Here is an 18,055-nt window from a genome sequence, read left to right on the forward strand (position 1 = left end):
TCACCGAAGAGTTTTCCAGTGGTATAATACGGAATACACCATTTTGTATTCCCACCAGCAGTGTTTGAGGGTTCTGGTGGTTCTGCATCTTCATCAACACTTGATATTGTCTGTCCATTTATTTTAGCCATTCTGGTGGTCCAACGATGCTCATGTGCGGTTAGGGAGGGGAACCACTCCTTCCTGGTAGTTGGGTGGATGTGAGATTTGGGGAGCCCTGGGGCCTCCCCCACCTGACTCTACCTGATATCCATGTCCAAGGATATGGAAAACCAAAATCCTGGCAGGCACATTAAATCCTTCTTCAAAACCAAATCCTAGCGGATATATTAAAATGTTATCAGATAGAAACAACCTCACGTGAGCTTGCTTTGTCCGTTTCCTTTCAGTCTGAGGTTCCAGCTCTGAAGGGTTATGGAAGGAAACGTAAATTTCGTTGCCTGTGAGGCCACCTTCTGTGGGTCTCATGAGGACACTGGGAAGCAGCCACAGTGACTCACCCTGTCCAGCATTTCACAGTTTTCCAAATGCTTTCTCATCTGCACTCCTTTGGGCTTCACAACAGCCCCCAAAGGCAGCAAGAGCACGTAGTATCAGTTCCATATGACAGAAGGGGAAACTGAGGCCAATCTCTTGTGCAGAGTCATACAGCAGGTTAGTGACCAGGAAACCAGTGGTGGATCCCAGGACTAGGACTCCAAATTTTCTTCATTCTTTTATTGGCCTCTGCCCTCTCCTTTCCTTTAGAAAGCAGCTCAGGGCCAGCTCTCCAGTACCACCCCTCCTTGCTTTGTGTCCCCCCACCTGCTGCTTATCAAGGTCCTCTTAGAAGCAGGTAATTCCAAGGGCTCTCTGGGTCTAACTTCTCCAACCTTGATATGCTCAGTTGTCTCCTGGAGATCTTGCTCAACGATTCTGAGTTAGGAAGTCTTGTGAGCCCCAGATTCTACGTTTCTCATAAACTCCCAGGTGATGCCTCAAAGTGGACCACAGTTTGAGGAGTGAGGAGGCAGATGACGTCCCAGCTGAGGGCTGTAGGGGCAGGTCTTTATGCTGTGCTTGTTTTGCCCCATGGAACTAGGGCGAACACTGGTTAGTTACTGTCTATGCTCTGACATGAGTGTTAGTTACTGTGAGTTCAAGCCGCTCTCCAGTTTTCCCATTATGGGACGTACCATTTAAGTCATTTGGCTCAGTTTGAAGTACCTTACTCCTGACACCTCTCTCAGGAACACTTCTGTTCCCTCCCTCTTCCCACTTTCTTCTTTTTCCTCTTCTATCAGCACTCCTAATTCCCACCCCTACCCCAAATGGGCAGGATCTCAGCTAGGAATTAGGGAGAAAGCTGGCTAAGTAAACTTATTTATTCTAAAGTGTGAATCACTCTCATCTCTTCCCTTAACTCTTCCAGGGGCAATTTAGATGTGAGAAATTGAAGCTTTCAGTTGTTGGAAAAGTTGACAGTGAAAGAAAGAACAGGAAATAGTCAAGAATTCTTTCCTGTACTCCCTAACATTTCCCAAACCTGGGTTGATGATTGACCCATAGCCCACCCCACAGTTGTAGCTGGAGAGTGGAGAGGCAGCAGCTTGTGCAGATATAGGAGATTATGCCGTGGGACAAAGGACAGCCTGTGAGGGGGATGGCAGGGTTTTAAAGCATGTTGGGGGGCTCAGCACCTGCACTGAAGCCTTGGTCACAATGATTCATTGTGAATAATTGCAGTGGTAATTATGAAGATTGCACAGGCAAATGGATTCCAGTTTACACTCTGCTGCCCTGCAAAGGTCATCAATAATTGCCCGACTTCCTCCCTGTGGTGGGTACAAGGCTGCAGTGGGGGCCTGTCAGGGAGTTTCTCTGCCCGAGCTGAGGAGCTTGGGGGGCTGAGAGCGTCTTGGGGTGATCTCTGCCAGCCTGAGGTGGGGAGGCAGGTGGGTGAGCTCAGTGCAGAGGCTGCCTCCCCCTCCTGGATGATGCCCCGGCTCCCCAGAGCGCTCCCAGCTGAGTTGGCTGGAAGTGGGGCATGTGGTGCTCGCTGACCCAGTGAGCGGTGACCGCTGGCAGAGGCAGTGACCTGTTCTGCCCATCAGTCTTTCTAGAAGGTTCAGCCCCAGATCCCCCTAGCTTGACATGCTGCAGGGCCTTGCACTGTCATCTCCCTTCTTTGGTTGTCTTTCTCTATAAAACAAAGGAGTTGGGCCAGACACAGTGGCCTTGGGAGGCCCCTTCCAGATCTGGATCCTAGGAATCCAGCCTTTGGTCCCCAAGTTTTGTGGAAGATTTGTGCCTGAATTTTGGAGTCAGAATAGAGTTTCAATCGTGGCTCGTTCCTGCTGGGTGACATTGGGCCACTGACTTCACCTCCCTGATCCCTGGTTTCCTCTTTAAAAAATTAAAGATAACGGTATACATCTCTCAGTGTTGTTGTTGAGATTAAAGGCGATCATCACAGGGGACTATGTAGCTGGTGTAAACGAGTGCTTCCTCTGTGTCAGGCGTGGTCCCAGGGCTTTTCCGATCTTCCCAGCTGCCCTGTGAGGCAAGTGCTGCTGTTATCCCCAGTTTAAGATGCAGAGACGTAACAGTTGGAAGCGTGGGCAGACGGGTCCGATAGATGTCAGCTGCTGTTAAGATGACTCCTTCCATCCTCCTTGGGAAGCTTCTCCAGCGAGGCTTCCCCGCCAGCTCCATATGTGCTCACCTCTACACCTCTGCTCAAGCTCCTCCTCCCCTGAGTTCCCCTTCCTGCCTGGCCCTCCAAGCCTGCTCCCCAGCCCTGCCCCCAGGCAGCTGGACCTCTCTTATTCCACGGCACCGACAGCCTGCCCCACAGCGTCCGGCAGTCTGTCACCGTCTGACTCTGTGACCTCTCCCGAGTCCACCCTCACTCCCCTGGGGCTGAGCCTCTGGCTGATCCTGCTCTGTCTCCTCAGATGCACCTGTCACAGCCCTGGGCATGAAAGGTGCTGGGGAACCCATGTGTTTGAGAAATTCCAGGGCTAGAGCCTCCACAGTCACCCCAGACTCAGCATAAACCCCAATGAATACCTCCATGGGCCATGCCTCGTGCTAGAAAGTGGGGATGCAGAGACCAACACGAGATGACCTGGGACTAAGAAGGTGCCAGTGCAGGAGGACAGTGGCTCTGAGCCCAAGATGCCCTTGGGAGTCACCTATGGAGCTTTGAATTGCTGGTGCCCGGGCCCCACCACAGAGTCTGGGGTGCAGCCTGGACTTGAGGAGTTTTAAAAGTGTTGTAGGTAAGAAAATTGGATAACCTGCCCCCTACCAAAAAAAAAAAAAAAAAAAAAGGAGAAAAAAAGAAAATTTGATATCCACATGCAAAAGAATAAAGCTGGACCCTTACCTTACACTGTATGCAAAAACGGATCAAAGACCTCAGTGTAAGACCAAAAACTATAAAACTCATAGAATCTTCATGACATTGGGTTTGGCAGTGATTTCTCAGATATGACACCAAAAGCACAGGCATCAAAAGAAAAAAATAATAAATTGGACTTCACCAAAATTTAAAACTCTATCAAGAGAGTGAAAAGACAACGTACAGAATGAGAAAAAAATATTTGCAAATGATGTATCTGATAAGGGTTTAATATTCAGAATGTATAAAGAACTCCTACAACTCAACAGCAAAGAACCAAACAACCAGTTTAAAAAATAAGCAGAGGACTTGAATAGACATTTCTCCAAAGAAGATATACAGATGGCTAATAAGCACATGAAAAGATGCTCAACATCATTAATCATTAGGGAAATGCAAATCAAAACTACAATGAGATACCACTTCACACTCATTAGGACGGCTATTATCAAAGAGCAGAAAATAACAAGTGTTGGTGAGGATGTGGAGAAATTGGAACCCTTCTACATTGCTGATGAGAATGTAAAATGGTACAGCTGCTGTAGAAAACAGTTGGACAGTACATCAAAAAGAGACACACAATATGATCCAAAATCCCACTTCTAGGTATCTACCCAAAAGACTTGAAAGCTGGAACTCAACTCAAACAGAACTGAAACACCAATGTTCATAGCAGCATTTTTTTTTTTTTGAGTAAAAGTAGATTTATTTAGAGAGATACATACTACATAGAGTGTAAGCTGTTTTAAAAAGTGAGAGAGAGGCCACAAGGTGTGGGGGTTGGATGCTCGGGTTAAAATAAAAGTAGGTACACACTCCACAGACAGAGTGCTGGCCATCTTGGAAGAGGAGGGAGTGAGAAAGGCGGCCGTAGCCACATTTTAAACAATAGCCGAAAGGCAAAAACGACCTGAATGTCCATTGGTGGATAAATGGATAAACAAAATGTGGTAAATCCATACAATGAAAAATGATTCCGCCTTAAAAAGGAATGAAATTCTGGTACATGCTGCAACACACATGAACATTGAAAACACTGTGCTAAGTGTAAAGAAGCCAGACGCCAAAGGACCAATACTGTGTGATTCCACTTTATGTGAGATGCCTAGACTAGGCAAATTCATAGACACAGCAGGTAGAATGGTGGTTGCCAGGGGCTGGAGGGGAGGGGAGGATGGAAATTATTAATAGGTATAGAGTTTCAGTTTAGGATGATGAAAAGTTCTAGAGATGAACTGTGGTGATAGTTGCAGAACAATGTGAGTATACCTAATTGTACATTTTTAAATGGTTCAAATGGTACATTTTATGTTATGTTTATTTCACCACAATTTAAAAAAAATTATAGGTGATTCTCATGTACATCTGAGTTGAGAAGCACTCTAAGAAGGGCCAGCACATCTGCATGAAAATTTTTTGCAATGATGGAAAAATTCTATTTGTGCACTAAGATGGTAGCCACTAGCCACGTGTGGCTGTCAAACACCCGAAATGTGGCTAGTGCCACGGAGGAGTTGATGATGATTTTTTTGGGGGGGATTGAATTTTCAATTTTACTTAGTTCTATTTAAATTTAAATAGTCAAATGGCATCAGTGGCTACTGTAATGGACTGGGGAACCTTAGGTGCCCTGAGTTGTCCCCATGGTACTCTGCAGTGTGCTGGCTCACGACAGTCCCCAAGAGGCACTTAGCACACAGACTACTTAGAGCTGGATGGGTTCTTACTTAGAGAACTCCCTGTCCAGCTGATCTCAGCTGGTATTCCCCACCCCCAGATTCCAGAGAAAGGCTCAGTTACTTTGAATATTGAAAAAAAAACTGCATTCAAATTGAGCGTTGATTATACCATGCCGATCAGAAACTTTACCTAGTAATTAATTGAGTAAAAAGTCAATTTGCTTTCCAATTTAAAAAAATTAGCATTTGCAGTTTGTTTGGTAGAAAAAAATCTTTCAAAATGTGGGGTTCCTTGGATCAAAAAATAAGGGAAGTGTCCCTGAGTGGTGCAGAGGTTAGAAATTGCTAATCTAGTCCAATCCCCTCACTTTGAGGGAGCAAACTGATGCGGGGAGAGAACAGGGACCCATGCAAGGTCTCCGGGCTGGAATGGGGCCGAGTCAGGACTAAAAGCCAGAGCCCCAGGCTTATGCAAGAAGCCAGTGTCTGAACAGCGTTCTTGTGTCCCAGTGTGTGTGTGTCTGCCCCTCAGGACAGCAATGGTGTCTGTCGCATTCTCTTTGATTGGTGCCCAGACAGGTGGGGAGATTTAAAAGCCTCTTTGATAATGGTGTCATGGAATAGGTGTTATGGGATAGAAGTAGTGCTCCAGGTGTGCCCCCTGGAACACCTGTGTCACAACGTGGAACTACCTGGAAAGAAGGTCATAAAAAATGCAAATTCTTGGGCCTCATCAGAGACCTACTGTGGTGATCTGGTACATTGGTACTCCCCAACCCCACCTGGAAACCCCTGCTATTCACACCCTGATGTAGAACCCCCTGACCCCACTGCCTCCTCGCATGGACTCTGAGCTTGGCCATTGACTTGCTTTGGCCAATGAGCCAATAATAGAAGCAGAGACTTGATAGATAAATGCTCACATATTGCAACTTGTCCTTTTGAAATGTTCACTCGTGGAGCCCTGAACTGCCATGTAAGTAGGGCCAGTTACCCTGCTGGAGAGACCATGTTGTGGAGAAGGCAGGGAGGGAGAGGAAGAGGCACCCAGCGAGCAGCAACCCCAGCCATCTCAGTTGAGGGTCAGTCATGTGAATGGAGAAGCTGGGCATTACAGTCTCAGCTGAGGCCATGTGAAAAAGAACCACCCAGCCGAACCCAGCCAGCCCACAGAGTCACAAAATGTGATAAACCATTGTTTCAAGTCGCTCAATTCTGGGGAGCTTTGCTATGCAGTGAGAGACAATTGAAACCCCTGCTGAAACAAAATCTCCATTTTATATGAAACTCCAGAGAATTCTCATGCTTACTAAAGCCGCAGAGCCATCGGTCCATCTGGTAATTCCGCCAGACTGGAGCATGCATTGAGCACCAGTTGTATGCCCAGTGGTAAACCTGGTGTGAGCCACTATCAGACTATAGTTGTGAGCATCCTTGTTCAATTTAATTCCCCTGAAACACCAGAGAATAAAATCCAGAGTCCTCACCATGTCCACAAAGCTCTAGCCCCTGCCTGCCCTTCTTTGTTCCTACCTTGTTTACTCCCCTCTCTGCCATCCTTTCATCCACTCACCCACCCACCGCCCATTCAGGTTTGGGGTGCCTTCCCACGTGCCGAGCTCACTCCCACTTCAGGATATTTGCCCTTGCTGTTCCCTGTGTCAGGAACACTGTTCCTCCAAATCATCACATGCCTCCTTTTCCCCTCTTTTAGGTCTTTGGTCAAATGTTCTCTCTTCACAGAGGGATTCTAAAATGGCCCCACTCATCCTTTCCACCCCTTCACCCACATTATTTTTCTTGATGGTATGGATCACCCTTTGAACTTTTATTTTTTATTAGCTTTGTGTCTCCCCCTTAGGTGTGAAACACCCACAGGGTTATCTCATGGTTATCTGCCGTTCCCCAGTGCCGAGAGCAGTGCTGCACATAGTCAGAGCACAGGAGACACTTGTTAAACATATTAAAGACGCTAGCATGCCATCTGGTCAGATGCCTCACTTCCGACACCAGCGTCATCTTCAAGTTGTTTCACAGGCCAAGTCCCTCAGTCTCATCCTTTTCACACTAATCTCCTGGGGTCTCGTGACAGTGCAGGTTCTGATCCGGAGGTCTAGGTGGGACCTGAGGTTCTGTATTTCCTACCAGCTCCCAGGTGATGCCCGAGCTGTGGGTCCTGGGACCCAGGCTTTGAGCAGTGAGGCCTTAACTGCTCTGAGCCTGGGTTTCCACCCCTGTCAGATGGTTCATTGTGGAAAACAAGTGGGTGAAGTGTGTAAAGCACTGTGCACGGTGCCTGGACTTAGCAGGTATTCAGTAAGTTTGGACTGCCCCTCCTCTGGGGGCCTTTCAGGATCTGAAATTTGAAATAGCCTCCAGTTTTTTCCCTTGGATCCTCCCGGTCCCCACATGTTGAGTCCCCTACCCAGACCCTCAGCAGAGCCTTGTCCATCTTTTCTCTCTATTGCTCGTCAGCCCCACCTGTCATGCGCGGGGGTTTGGGGAGGATTCTGGCATTTTGACAGTCAGGGGGATGTGATGCAAACGAGAGGCAAAGTAGCAGCTATGAGCCCTGATAGCATTTGCCCGGCACTGAGGAACACGTGGGATTACAGCCCGGGTTGGGGCATGGGCTGGGGAGGGGGCAGTGAATGCTCTTTGGGTTGGGCAAGGAGGCGGTGACAGAAGGGGTCCACTTCTTCCAGAGGGCACAAGGGCAGCTGCTCTGTGGCCTGGGTGAGGCCCCATCCTCATTTGTAGACTGATCCCACCTGTGGGACTGGCTCATGGTTCAAGTCCAGGAATAGCGGCTGAGGTTGGGCATGGGGGAGTTGTCTGTGTGTGGCGTAGGGGGTGTCCCTCGGCCTCTGGGGCCTACAAATAGGAGAGTGGAGGCTGCAGATGGTGAATTTTTCTAGCCCTATTAACGTATACAGAGGAAAGCTGCAACAAAACTGTGGCTGAGGAATTTTACCCTGAATGGGGTTCCACTTGGGAAGAAGGAAGCCAAGGAGGTAGGAGATAGTTAAAGATGGAGTAGTTTCAAAGGGCACAGGCTGTCCTGACATGGCATAGCCTGCTCCCCATATCTTTGCTGGTTTAGGGGACAGGGTTCTCTTATCAATGTCAACTTTGACAAAAACTAGGGATATCCCAGTCTTGCCTTCCTCCCTTATAATGCCTCTTGGGAGCCCTCCCAACAGCAGATGGGGCTGGATCCACTGACAGGAGGGGTGGGGTGGGGGTGGATGCTCTCTGGGCGACCAAAGCGGTCAGCTTCTCCTACAGAGCCTGTCTGAGTGTGGGACGGCAGAACTCAGGGGTCTGCCAGGCAGCAGATGGGGTCGGATCCTGCTGACGGAGGTGGCTAGGGGACAGCTGTCTTTGATATCCCTGGATGGGAGAAAGATGATCTGGGGCTGGGGGCCGGCAGGTGGGCAGGGGGCTCTGCTTACAGTACCTGGGAACTCAATCCCTCCCCACCCCCTAGCTCTCCTGGGAGGCTCTGTTCTCAGGCGCCAGGCATCCCCACCCTCCTGGCCTGGGTGTCCGCCTCTCCCTCTACTGAGGACCTCCAGGCCTGGGGACACCCAGTGTCAGGCTTCTGGCCCAAGTAGGCCAGGCTGAAGTCACCTCTGAGGTCATTTTGGGGGGTCCAAATGACCCTGTCCTGCCTTTGATCTAAGGATGAGAAACACTAGCTCTGAAACTCCTAGAAAACGGGCAGCTGTTACTGTGTTTCTCAGTCAGATCTTTCTTAGTGGAATCAATGTGGAGCACTGGGAAAAGCTTGGCAGGCAGCAGGTTCAAATCCCAGCCCAGGTGTTTTCTGGCTTTGTCCCCTTGGGCTCAACCTCCAGAGCCTCTGTTACATGATCAGTCCTGTGATCCCACCTGCAAGGCTGCCGCCATGACAGCCAGAGATGCTGCCGGAGGACCGGAGTTCAGTAAATCCACTAGCTCGCCATCACTGAGGGCAGGGCCCTATTTTACCCACAGCTGTGACCCAGCACCTAGAACTGTCCCTGGCATGTGGTAGGTCCCTAGTTAATATCTGTTGAATGCATGAAATGCCCTATTTCATCTGTATCAAGATGGTTTCCCCCTCCCATTTGGCATCACTGGTATTAGGCTGCTTCATAAAATTTATAGCATGTCTTGTTTTAATTGGCAGCAGACTTAAGATTGAGAGGGTCCTTAGAGGGGACGAAGTATGAAAGAGGCTCATTGTTATTAATAGGCCCTTTTTTGCTTAATTTTTGGTGGGTTTCCAGTTCTTTCTGATTGTATGTGCCCTCTCTGGGCTGTGTGGGGTCACTGAGAACTGCCTTGGGGCCCAGGAGCTGCAGTGATCCCTGCTTGAAGTCCTTCTGAGGCGGTCCTGGGCTGGGGCCGGCACATCCTGTGGGGCATGCTGTGTGTTCTGGTCCCCGTTCCCCACTTGCTCTATAACCCCCCCAGCCTGGCCCCACTGGCTGTTGTCCCTCCCAGGGGCTGGGAGGGCTGTCTGAAGTCTGGAATTCCCGATGAGGAGGAGGGGCCCATTTCACTCAATCCTGTCATAATTCCAGGTACCAGGACCAGACACCGACCAGGGGTGGGTGGGGATATCTGTGCATCCCCTAGGCCATGGGTGTCTCCAGGTAGGATCTAGTCTGAACCAGGCAGAAGACTTTCAGGATGAGGGAGAGGAAGTGGAGGAGGGTGGGCCGTCTTCTCCCACCCCAGTCCCCTTCGGTCTCCCCAGAAGCAGAGCCAAGACACAGTGGGCAGATTAGTGCCTAGAGGAGCAGGCGGATGCTCTCCTGGGAAGTGGCTCATTGTTCAATCCCCTGGTTGGGATACTTACTTGTGTCACTGATCTCCTCCCATGAGGGTAGAGTTGGGGACTCATGTGTACAGCTGTGATTTTGTGTAGGAAAGGTTTGTGTGTTACATGTTCTGGATCCGTGGAGACGTGTGTACACATGTCAAAGATGTGTGTAAGCTGATATTAGTGTTACAGTTATGTGTTGTATGTGTGTGTCATCTGTGCGTGTGCAGGTAGATGCACAGTCTTGGGAAATGCACGTGTGCAAACACATGTAGTGGTGTTTGTGTGTTGTTGGGGTATGCATGTGCATGGACACATGTTGATGTGAATGGGTCCTATGTGTATAGTGCAAGCCTACATGTTTGCTCTGATATGTGACAGCTGTGGACTGTGGGAGCAGCACCAGAGCTGGAATCACAGGGTCTCACTGCCAATAACAAGCCCAGGAGCCTTCGATGACCAAACAAGTTGTTTCACTGCTGTGGGCCTCAGTTTCCTATCTATAAAATGGGTATGGAATCTCATGGAATGAGATTGTAGCCCAGCAACTCACATTCGGCCTGACCCAGAAAAATCTCAAAATCCAGGTTTGGAATTGAGGAATGACCAAATGAGAATAAATGTTTTTAAGCAAGTAGAAATGTTTTACAGAGCGTGGTAAGATTTTAAGGACCTGAGGGAAGCATGTGGAAAGGTGCAACTGACAATGTCTTACAGGGATGTTGGGAGGCAGGGTCTTGGGGAGAAAGAGAAGACAGGGCCTGGAGCAGGGACCCACCTGCAGATGGAGGGTGGCCACAGGAGCCTGTGTGCACCGGCACCTCTGGGAAGGTGAATTGTGTGCATGTAGAAGGCAGGCATCCCCTGGTGTACGCGGGAGGGAGGCTGTCTGTGCGAGCATTGCCCAGTTGCCATAGAAACCAGCAGAAGGAGGTGGGTGGCTGGAGAAGGAGGCGGGTTGGGAGGAGGGAGAGGGAGGAGGCGGCGGTGGGGGGCGGGGAGCTGGCTTCTGCAGTTCTGGGGCTGCTGCCTTCCTGAGCAAGCAGTGGAGGGAACCCTAGAGGACAGAGCCCCCTGCCCGGGCGCCAGGCCCCCTCCCCGCCCGCCACTACGGAGAAGGAGGAGGACAGCCAGCCCCTCCAGCCCTGGCCTGGCCCAGCGGGGACAGTGCCCTCCTACTTGCCCCTGGCTTGGCACCCAGACAGGCCCAGGTAGGCATCCTGATGGGATCAGCTTGAAGAGGCTGCGTGGAGAGTGGGGCCCTGAGTCGGCCCCTGCCTTCGCCCCTGCCTTCCTACCAGCAGCACCTGGTAGCAAGCACAGGGCCCAGAGGGGCCAGGGCCAGTGGACCTGGTGGGGAGCAGCCAGCCTGGCCCTCTTCAGAACTTGGGTCCTCCTCATCAGGAGGACTGTCTCCCATTACCTTTCCTCCTCTGCACTTCTGACCCCCTCTCCACCGCCGCAGGTCCTGATTGTAGAAATCCTCCTTCCCTGGGCAGAGTGGGCCAAGGGGGCTGGAGCTTCTGAGAACCCACAGTATTGTTCCTCCCCAGGCTGAGGCTTGTCGGGGGAGGAAGAAGTGAGATGTCCCGCACCGCTACTCAGGGCATTACCAGGCCCCAGACAGCTGGAACCAGCAGACCCATCTCCCACCCCTGACCCCAGCAGCCTCCCTGCTGCCCACCCACCATGGTCTCAGGCACCCGGCTTAGAGCCCCCATCAGGGAGGAGCCATCTCTCTTCTCCCCTGGGCTCAGACCCTTCCCCTCCTCGTTCCCCCTGCAGACCTAGTTCCCCCAGATTTCCCAAAGGACCCCTGTCCCAACCCCAGCAAGCCTAGGGTCTCCATGTTGGGGTGCAGCAGAGCAGGCCCTGATCAGGTGGGGGAGCCTGTGGCCCTCCCTCCCCCTCTCTCTGTCCCTCTGCTGCATTGCTCCTGGGGACAGACTCCCGCCGCTGCTGGGGGAGCTCAGGCGCCACAGAGCAGCCTCTGCCTGCCGCTCAGGAGCAGGTGGGGCTGGGCCTGCACCGCACTGCCTGGCTCTGGGCAAGGAGAGGGCAGGAGGGCCTGCAGCAGTGTCCGAGTTGACCCTGGGACTTAGCTAAAGGGCCTTGGTCAGCGTGGGGTGGAGACCCCACCTGAGGTGGGAAGGGGTGGGTGTGCAACTTCGGGTGTACCCAGGGCCCCTGGGCCACACAGGGTCTGCCCCCTTCTGCCTCCAGCCCCCCTGAGAGCTTGGCTGTTCCTTTGCAGGGTCCTAGCACCGCACCGTGGAGTGTCCCCTTCCCTGGGCACTTGGGCATGATAGGACTTGGTGCGGGGGCCGAGGAGGGGTCCCCAGGTCTGGGATGGGGTTGGGGAATACTTTCTGAGAAGCTGATGTGGCTCCATTCACTTCTGCAAATGTTAGTTGCACCTGCTGACTGAAGGCAAAGGGGCCCCCCACTTTAGGGTTAGGGGCTCAGGAGGTGAGTGTGGGCCTCGGGGTGGCAGGAGTAGGGTGGGGGGTGCAGATCTGCCCAGATGCCAGCAGCCAAGTAATGTGCAAACACCGTCACCATCTGACCCCTGCTTCTCTAAGCCTGGCACCCTCCTTCTGACCAGGGCCTGGGGCCGGCACTGGCATCTGTCCTGCTTCACCTCCTACAGCCCGGCCTGCCTCCATCTCAGCCGAACAGGGCTAGTGAGGCCTGGAGGGCAGGTTCTTTTCTCCAGAGCTGGAAGGAGCTGTCCCTTTCCCAGATCCTTCAGGCCTGGTCCTGACCTCCCTGCTCCTGGCCTGCCTTCTCTAGGCTATGTTCCCCATCTCCTTAATTTTTTTCTGTCTCATATGTCCCTGGGGTATGTCTTTGCTTGCTCTCTTATGCTTTGTTGCCCCCAGACTCTGGGGCCGTGAGCCCACCAGAATGGCCTCCCAGGGCACATTTCCCACCCACCCTGTCACATCCAGTGGGCACACAGCCCAGGGTGCCTGCCCCCCACCCCAGCACCCTTACTTATGTCCAAGAGAGCTGAAGGGAGGCCACAGGAGCACTCAGTATGGGGCTCCTGGACTCCAAGAACAGTTTGGCCACAGGCTGGCCTCTCCTCACATGGCCCCAGTGTAGGAGCTCTGGGGAGAGGAAGGAACATCTCCATTAGCTCTCAGGGCATCTCAGGGCACCAAAACTGGGCTCCCATCTCCCTTAAATTGTTCCTCCCACCGTGCTCCCCATCTCAGGAAACAGCACCCCACCTGCCAGCTGCTTGCTCAGGCCCAAACCCTGGAGCCATTCTTGACTCCTCCTCCCTCTCACATGCACATCCAAACCATCAACAAATCCCATTGGCCCCACAGTACCCCCAGCCCTACCCACTTCTCACTGCTCCCAGGATTACCACCTTGGTCTGATCCCCATCTTCCCACACTGGAGGGCTGCAGCTGCCTGCCCCACCGTGGTCCACTTTCCCCCCAGCAGCCAGGGATCCTTTAAAAACCTAAGCCATATCACATCCCACCTCCTTGCAAACCCTGCATTGGTTCTCATCTCACTTGATGAGGGGGAAAGCCACAGGCCTCTCTCTGACCTACAAGACCTCATGTTTCTGCATCCTCTCCCAGTCAACCTCCCTGACCTTATCCTTCCCCTCTCCTCTTCACTCACTCTGCTCCAAACACGTGGGTCCTATGTTCCTAACCATGGCAGGTGGAGGCCATGCTTCTGCCTCAGGGCCTTTGCACTGGCTGTTCCCTCAGCCAGGATGCTCTCTTTTCACAGGGGACCTGGAGACCTGGAGGTCCCAAGTGAGGCCCAACCATCATGGAAGGGGGTCTCAGCTCTAGCTGCCATCACAAAATACCATAGATTGGGCGGCTTAAACAACAGATCTTTCTTTCTCATGGTCTGGAGGCTGGAAGTCCAAGATCAAGGTGCCAGCCTATCTCATCCTTGGTGAGATCTCTTTTCCTGGCTTGTAGACAGCTGCCTTCCCGCTGTGTGCTCATGTGGCCTTCCCTCAGTGCAAGTGCCTGGGGAGAGGGAGCCATCTCTCCCCTCCTCTTATTAGGACACCAATCCTATTGGATTAGGACCTCGCCCTTATGCCCTCATTTAATCTTAATTACCTCCTAAAAGTCCTATCTCAAATGCAGTCACTTTCGGGCATAGAGTGTCAACATATGAATTTGAGGGGGACACAATTCAGTCCTTAGCAAAGCTCCGTGGGGGTCTTAGCCCTAAGAGGGCAGTCTCCAGATGAGAGGCTGGTTTGAAAGCTCTGCAGCTATGAGAAGTGTGGGTACTAACACCTGTAGTATTAATAACAGTTAACCTGGTGCTTCCTGTGGCTACTCATTTCACCCTCACCCCAACCCCATGGAGTTAGTAGTATCATCACCTCTGTTTTACAGATGAGGAAACTGAGGCACAGGGAGTTTAAGCAATTTGCCAAAGTCACACAGCCAGTAAAAAGGCAGAGCCGAAATTTGAACCTAGTTGTGCTGTTGGCCCCATGTCAGGGCTCTTAACTAATCTGTTCTTAGTGCTAATCTGGTGGGAGTTGCTGTGCGTGTCAGGAGAGTGGGCTGCCAGTCTGAAGCAGCAGCACGTGGCTGATGGCAGGGAGAGACTAGGAACTGCACCAGGGTGTGGGGGTGAGTTAGGCAATGGCTGGGATATTGGTGGTACTGAGCTGGCCCTTGAAGGGAAGCAGGGTTATTTTGGGGAGAGGTGGTCAATGATGGGGAGGACGGCGTGCACCACAGGCAGGAGGGAAGGTGTGAGCAAAGGAGCAGAGGCTAGACTGAGCTTGGGGTATGCATTGTGGGGAGGGGTGTGCGTGGAAGGACAGCATATTCCAGCTAACGTGGATCTTTCCAGCTGCATCTGAAGCCTCAACAGAGGCTGGTGAGAGTCTTTGTGTGGACCCATGTCGGGCACAGTGAGCCCATCCATGTCTGGGTGAGGTGAGGAGCCAGGGAGCTGCTGGGAACGTATGTGGGACCTGAGACCCACTCTGGGTGAGGGGGAGCTAGTTCTGGCATCCCACGGCCCTGCCAGCTGAGCTGGTCCCTGGGGAGGACATCTTAGGTCAGGAGGTGGGGGTGACACCCGTGGAGTACTGGCTCTGGACTGGGCACCTGATTCTTTGTCAACAATCTGAGTCTGCCTCTGTCTCCTCCCTGATGTGTGACCCTGGACAAGTTATTCAACCTCTCTTGAGTCTCAGAGAAGGCAGGGAAGTCACTGCCCATCTTAATGGATTGTTATAAGGATTAGAAATAAAGCGTATCAAGAGGCTGGCACATAGTAGGTACTCAACAATGGTTGTAGTTAATACAAAGGGGGAGTGAAGAGAGGGATAACATAACAGCCCGAGGCTGCTGATCCTCCTCGGTCTGTGCTGCAGGATCCCTGAGGAGGGAGGGCACCATCCTGAGGGCAGAACCAACATGGGGCATCAAGGAGAAAGAGCCCCTGGACTGGACCCCAGGGATCGACTAAAAGGAGAGGAAGGAGTCCTGGAAGCAGAGGACAGGTGGGATTTGGGACCCACCTCTTATGGGATTCTGGCTCTTGGTTGTAACACCATGATTATCAACATTTATTGAGCACTGACTGTGTGCAGGTGACTGTGTTTGGGTCTAGGGTACAGAATTCAGTGTTTCTGCTATTTAGTGAGTGTTCCAGAAGGTCCTTGGCATTTATTTATTCATTCAACAAATAAGTACCATGCACTTGCTGTGCACCAGGCACAGCTCTGGATGTTGAAAATACCACAGAGACTCGGACAAAAGTTGCTAGCCTTGCAGAGTTGACATTCCAGTGGGAAAGGAAGACACTGAGTGTGTTGAGTACTGTGCTGTTGAGAGCCCGTCGTGTGGTGACATGTGCTGCGGAGAAAGATAAAGTGAGGAAAGGGAGAAGGGGGAGGGCCAGGGTTGCAAGTTGAAATGAGGGGAGGTCAGGACATTTGAGCAGAAATCTCAGTGTGGGGGTGGTGTGGAGAACCATTCCTAACAGGTGCAAAGGCCCTGGGGTTAGAACAGCAAGGAAGTCAGTGTAGCTGGCGGAGAGTGAGAATGGCAGGAGGTGAGAACAGAGGAGTGAGGGGTGGGACAGCAGGTCATGCAGGGCCTCCTGGCAAGGAACTGGACTTTTACTTGGTAGAAATGGGGAACCCTGGTACGAATCTGAATAGCACACTGGCAGGGTTGTACTTAGCTTTGACCAGTTTCCCTCTGGCTGCTGCATAGGGAGGAGACTGGGTGGGGGCGGTAGGGGTAGCGCAGGTGGGCCTACCCTCTCTGGGCTTGTGCTTTTAATTCCTCTGTCCTGTCTCCAAGTCGGGGGTCAACAGAACACCTTTCACCCTGGGGCTCCTTTCTCCCTAAAGGCAAGGTCAAGGCCAGCACTGAAACTTCAGCTTTCCATAGTTGTCTGTGTTTTTCAAAAAGAGCTTATTACCCTTTTATCATTTGATCTTCAAAAACTCAAATATTGTTTCCCCATCAGATGAGTTAGAAAACTGAGACCCCCATGATGAGACTCAGCTGTGTCTCCCTGGTGAGTGGTAGAGCTGGAGCCGGCTCTGCCTGGCACCTTCCCCAGCGCTACAGAAGAGGGGGCCCACCCTGATCTGGGATTCCCACCCTCATGACAGTGACAGAGGTGACGAATCAATAGTGAGAGCTGACAGGCTCTTTCAGTCATGTCTCAGCCCCTGGGCTGCCATCTGCAGTGGAGGGGTGATAAGAGCCCCACTCACAGGGCTGTGATGAAGATGAGATGAATTAAGACATGTGAACAGTCCTTGGCAGTGAGTATGTGCTCCCTAAATACCAGCTATTGTTATTAATGATTAAGGGCTTGCAGGGCTGCGGTAGCAGTACCACCACCAGTGAGGGGAGTTGGATGGCGCTATGCCCATGTGATGGGCTGGGGAAAGCTAGGGGCCTGTCAGGTTCATCCACCAGGAGCCGCAGGTTCTGGCCACACCTGCTTCCTAACTCTGAGATGCGGTGCTGTGAGTGGAAGCAGCTATTGACCGCCATTCAGGAAGGACCTAGCATTTGTCAGCATTGAACCTCCCACCTGCCCCCTGGGTGGGGGTGTGAGGCCGATTTGGAGGAGATAGGGGCAGAGCGGGCTGGTGGGCCTGGCCATGTGGTGATGGGGGGCCCACATGCCCCCTCCCATCTCCGTTCCCTAACACTGCCTGCCTGGCTTCCTGAACCACCTTTGTGGGGATCTCTCCCTGGGTTAGAGTGGGCTGGACCCTCACTGTCTCATCTCATCCTTAAATCAGGTTGCCTCACCTCTGTTTCACAGCAAGGCCCAGCAAGACCATGTGAATTGCCCAGCGTCACACAGCAATTTGGTGGCTGAGCAGGGATCCCAAGGCTAGAGCTATTTCTACTACACATGCTACTTTCAGCTGGAAGCCAGGGAGATCCTGCCTGCACCCAGCAGGGGGACTGCAGTAAGTCCCATCCTCCCTGGATCTGGACAAGGTGGAGCGTGGTCTCTGTCATCATTCATTCCCTTCTAGTCTGACTTGCCAGGTCTGTGCTCCTCTGTCCCCTCCCTCCCTGCTTCATAGGCACCCTCGCACCTGGTTCCCAGCTCCCTCAGCTCTCCTCCAACAGCTGGAGAAGCTTTAAAAATATGCAATATATGCACACTAGGCAACATCTAAAAGGCATAACAGGACCCATGGTGAAAAATCCCTCCCCCCACCCCAGCCACCCAGTTCCCCGAAGGCAACCACCCTTACTCAGCTTTCCAAAAACATTCTCTGCTCGTGTATTTCCCCCCATAAAAAATGGAATCATCCAGCCATGCTGTGCTGAACATGGCTTGTTTTGCTTTAGTGACACGGCTTGGAGGGTTCCTTCCATTCAAGACCAGAGCATTCTGTGGCTGGCCTGCACCGTAATTTACTTAACCAGTGGATGAGCATTTGGGTTGTTTCCAGTCTTTGGCTTTTACAAGCAGTGCTACAGTAAATAAAACTGGGTGTCATTGGTTCACCCAACTGGCTGGAAGGTAATTTCCTAGGAGTGGTGCTGCTGAGTGAAGGATGTGTGCCTCCAAAGGTGGACGAGAATGCCCAGTTGCCCTCTGTCAAGGTTCCCCACCGCCAGGGGTGGGCTTGACCTTTGATCAGATCCCATAATGGAACGTCCCTACCCCCCA

At 52.0% G+C, this 18,055-nt stretch overlaps 1 protein-coding gene across 5 annotated transcripts in view; it reads left to right on the forward strand.

Moving 5' to 3' along the window:
- The window catches only part of PACSIN1 (protein kinase C and casein kinase substrate in neurons 1), a 44,142-nt gene that overhangs the window by 15,865 nt on the left and 10,222 nt on the right, over nt 1-18,055 (forward strand). Inside the window, exon 2 of one of the 5 annotated variants that reach the window (XM_031434899.2) lies at nt 17,189-17,339. The exons of 3 other annotated variants lie outside the window; for them this stretch is intronic. The gene's annotated coding sequence lies outside the window, so the exon portion shown is untranslated. Of the gene's footprint in view, nt 1-11,020; nt 11,089-17,188; nt 17,340-18,055 lie in introns of those variants that run through there. One more of the 5 variants, XM_064476398.1, reaches the window with a different exon arrangement.

Source organism: Camelus dromedarius, chromosome 19 (assembly GCF_036321535.1).
Source record: "Camelus dromedarius isolate mCamDro1 chromosome 19, mCamDro1.pat, whole genome shotgun sequence".
Lineage (NCBI taxonomy): Eukaryota > Metazoa > Chordata > Mammalia > Artiodactyla > Camelidae > Camelus > Camelus dromedarius.